Source organism: Dipodomys merriami, unplaced genomic scaffold, assembly GCF_024711535.1.
Source record: "Dipodomys merriami isolate MVZ:Mamm:240054 unplaced genomic scaffold, mDipMer1.0.p SCAF_1488, whole genome shotgun sequence".
Lineage (NCBI taxonomy): Eukaryota > Metazoa > Chordata > Mammalia > Rodentia > Heteromyidae > Dipodomys > Dipodomys merriami.
Window position 1 is genome coordinate 108,850 of NW_027202813.1, and position 4,529 is coordinate 113,378.

The window sequence follows — 4,529 nt, forward strand, 5'->3', positions numbered from 1 at the left end:
TCTCATTGTTGCAACAGGTCCACCTGAATCCTTAAACGACTTGTTTGTCCCCATCTACTCCACATGTTATACTGACATCAAATATAGTGAAAACGGGGGTTACACTGTGGGGGAGGGACATACAAAGCAACAAAGAAATAATCTTATAAATACATTAGAAATACATGCATGAAAGAAACGAAAACATTAAAATACATATTTAAGGGTTCATTTTCCTAGCATCACATTATCTGACCTTTTCGGCTTGACTCATACCTATACTAGATATTGCAAATAAGGGAAACCATGGGACCTATGCTTCTTTGGGCCTGGCTTACTTCACTTAATATAATTTTTTCCAAACCTTTCCATTTCCTAACAAATGGGGAAATGTCATTCTTTCTGATGGAGGCATAGAATTCCATTGTGTATATATACCACATTTTCTTGATCCATTCATCTACTGAGGGGCATCTGGGTTGGTTCCATATCTTAGCTATGGTAAATAATGCTGCAATAAACATAGTTGTGCTGGTATCAAAACAACATTGAGATATCACCTCACTCCAGTTAGAACAGCAAAAATCAAGAACTCCAATAACAACAGATGCTGGAGGGGATGTGGACAGAAAGGAACCCTACTTCATTGTTGGTGGGAATGTAAACTTGTTCAACCACTTTGGAAAGCAGTATGGAGGTTCCTCAAAAGACTTCACATAGATCTCCCCTATGATCCAGCAATCCCACTTTTGGGCATTTACCCAAACGTTTTTCTTTTTTTTTAAATATTATTTTATTTTATTTGAGAACATACTGTACAGGGGGGCTACAATTACATGGGCAGGATAATGCATACATTTCTTACCAAGCATTGCAGCCTCCTCCTTTGTTTACCCTTCACCTCTCTTCCCAGCCTCCCCCCTCCCCCCACCCAATTATACCCCCCTCCCTCCCCCCACCGACATTGTAAAGCTGGTTTTGACATGACATTTTGTACTTCTCATTGTTGCAACAGGTCCACCTGAATCCTTAAACGACTTGTTTGTCCCCATCTCCTCCACATGTTATACTGACATCAAATATAGTGAAAGCGGGGGTTACACTGTGGGGGAGGGACATACAAAGCAACAAAGAAATAATCTTATAAATGCGTTAGAAACACATGCATGAAAGAAACGAAAACATTAAAATACATATTTAATGGTTCATTTTCCTAACATCACATTATCTGACCTTTTCTGCTTGACTCATACCTATACTAGATATTGCAAATAAGGGAAAGCATGGGACCTATGCTTCTTTGGGCCTGGCTTACTTTGGAAAGGCTTGGAAAAAATTATATTAAGTGAAGAGGTAGAATCTTTAAGACATGATTGTGAGGAGAACTCTGCCCGCATAGACAGATGACTTATTATGTAAATGATCTTGTTTAAAAACAAGTACTGTCTTACCTTCTGATTCTCTCATTCATGCTTTTTTGCCTTTCCACCATCCTTCATGGGGAGACACAGCAAAAAGACCTCAGTTACATATGTAAACACCATGCTCTAGTGCTCTGTTTGACATTTCTTTACGATAAGAATAACAAAGACAAGGTTGATTTTTGGCTAGAAGAGACTGAGAACAGAATGTATTAAGCAAAGATCAGGACACTGAACAAGATAACTGTGTACAATGGAAAATATCTGCTCTATCATTGCTTTAGAGGTCAGGAGAGCTTATAGGTAAATAGTTTCTCCTAGATACTCTAATTTATCACTTGCTACTACTGCTTTCATGGATCTCTGGGTACACGGCACACCACGAGTGCAGTCACTGACTTAGAACTTTTCTAACACCTTCTACTTTTAATTCATTAGGATTAAAGTGAAAGAAAATCCCCACATATTTGTTAAAAATGGTGCATATCGTTACCTAATGAGATGGGAGGCAGTGGTGGACCCCAGAATAATGTGTATACAGTCTTCTTATGATATACCCTGGAAACCTGTGGAAGTGGAAGATGGTGCAGAACAAAGAGGGAGATTTAAATGATGAAAAGAAATAGTGGAAAATAGACAATATTTTACAAAATAACTTTATTATAAACTCAGTTATTCATAGAAAAAAGTCACTTAAGAACCTTCTTCAGTTCATTGCAAAAAAAAAGCACTTAATATATGAGGTAAGACAAAATATAGAAAAACTAACACTAAATATACCTTACCTAGAAAACATTGTCAGTTCTTATTCATCTGGCCAGTGTGGGATTTCATTTATTTATTTATTTATTTTTGTCAGTCGAGGGACTTGAACTCTGTCTGACTTGAACTCTTCAGATCAAGGCTAGTGCTTTACTACTTGAGCCACAGTACCATTTCTAGTTTTCTTAGTGGTTTATTGGAGATAAAAGATCCATGAATTTTCCTGCCTGTGCTAGCTTCTAACTGCGATCCTCTGATATCAGCCTCCTGAGGAGCTAGGATTACAGACGAGAGCCACTACCTGCTGGTTTAAGATTATTTTTTTTATCTGTCCCTTGATGCAGCCATTTCAAAGTTGTCTAACAATGCTGTAGCATTACTAAAGTATAAATATTATGACAACTAGAAATCAAAGAAGCTAATTGTACCTGTCAAGACAGTCAATGACAATTATTTCAAGTTATTGCTTGGACATATATCATCACTATTCAAATGTGTTCTTAATTTGACAAGATTTGAGTATAGACCGATTTTCCAAACTGACTTTTCTAGTGATGTGTGTCAGTAAGGCATGCTTTAGACAAAAATCACTATACTGTATGAATTAAAATACAAAGTATCTTGCAAGTTTGTTTTAGAACTCTAAATCATTGACTGAACTAGCTCTGTCATTATTTTTATGATTCATAGGAATCATTCTAGAAAATGAATCAGATTTTCTCAAGCTAAGACACAGAATAAAGTATATGACTTGGGTACCGAAAAACAAAGTAATATCATTTTTCCAATTACTTAACATTATTAGTGTTAGTGCTGAAAATTCACCTCATAAAATGTTAGTAATAGAACTACTTAGCAATTTTGTGATGATACAGAGATATTTAACCCTATATAGTTTTGAGTTGTTTACCTCTCTGGGAAGTTTCCCATACTTGTTCTTTTTTAAATTAAAAGAAGATACTTGAAAACTTAAAAAAAAGTAAGGTAGATGACAATTCGCATCCTGTAATCATAAGCTGATGAGATCATGGTTGGAATCCAGCAGAAGAGGGAAAGCCAATGAGACATTATCTCTAAGTAACCACCAAAAAGACAGAACAGGACCTGTGGTTAAAGTGGCAGAGCACTAGCCTTGAGCACAAAAGGTTAGAGATAGTGTCCAGGGCCAAAGTTCAAGCCCTGAAAAAGTACCCCCTCCCCAAACACAAAATCATACACAGGGCTGGGATTCAGCTTAGCAGCTTACCATGCATGAGTTTTGATCCCTAAAACAAGGAAAGGGAGGGATTGGGTGAGGGAAGAGAGAGGGAGGGAGAAAAGGAGAGTGAGACATAACTGCATATAGAAAAGTGGGTAGCTCTGCATAATAAATGATATTCACTAGGGTACATGGCCAGGCAAACATTTTCTGTAAAGGAAGAGAGTAACTACCTCCATGCCTTGGGAACTACATGATATTCTTTAAATATTCCATTCTTCTGTGGCAGTGTCACAGGGGACATAGATAGAATGAATTCATTAAAACTTTACTAACATTCACTGAAACTTGAATTCTATTTTTATTTGAAATATGGCTAGTGTAACTGTGTGTCTGAATTTTTAATTTTAGGTAATTTTGCTTACTGTAGGTATTGTCACTTACAGCTTTGTGGCTGGCTACTCAGCTGAGTAGAACAAGTTTGGCCTCTGATGAAGTCTTAGAGCACCTCCAATGTAATACAGGAATACAAGCCACGTAAGTCACTCAGCTTTTTGGTAGTCACAGTAAAAAACAGTAAAATAAGAAAATAAATAAAAACTATAATTAAAAACACCAAAGGAGCTTTAATCAAAATTCAGCAAAATTTATCTAGTATTTAAAGCTTAATCCTCAGATGTCAGCATTCTGAGTAGCTAGGATTACAAATGTGAACTACTCTCATGTGTTTGTTAGTTTTTAAAATATCAAGTCAGCATTGTTACTTACCTGGCAGGGGAGATACCACGATCATGAAAGTGGTTTTCCGATGGAAAGACTTATCTATTACATTCCAGATGTGCTGACTACTGTGATTACCTCAAATGTGAGAAATTTGAGTGCATAATTTGTGGTAGTGGAGGACTGTGTTAGTGCTCTACCGTGGATAACTAACTAAATAGATAGATAGATAGATAGACAGACAGATAGATAGATAGATAGATAGATAGATAGATAGATAGATAGATAGATAGATAGATAGATAGATAGATAGATAGATAGATAGATAGATAGATAGATAGATAGACAGCATTGTATTTTATATTGGCCTCATCTCCTTTCCTGCACTCAGTAGTCACTTGATCCTAAGGACTACTGTAAAGGATGAGGTACTTCTATGCCTACTTTGT

The 4,529-nt window shown here is 36.5% G+C and overlaps 1 non-coding gene across 1 annotated transcript; it reads left to right on the top strand.

Annotated features, from left to right (window-relative positions):
* The first annotated feature begins 4,120 nt into the window (after window positions 1-4,120).
* Window positions 4,121-4,284, top strand: LOC138826714 (U1 spliceosomal RNA). Its single transcript, XR_011371820.1, has one exon. It is a non-coding gene; the product is annotated as a U1 spliceosomal RNA (small nuclear RNA).
* The last annotated feature ends 245 nt before the right edge of the window (window positions 4,285-4,529 follow it).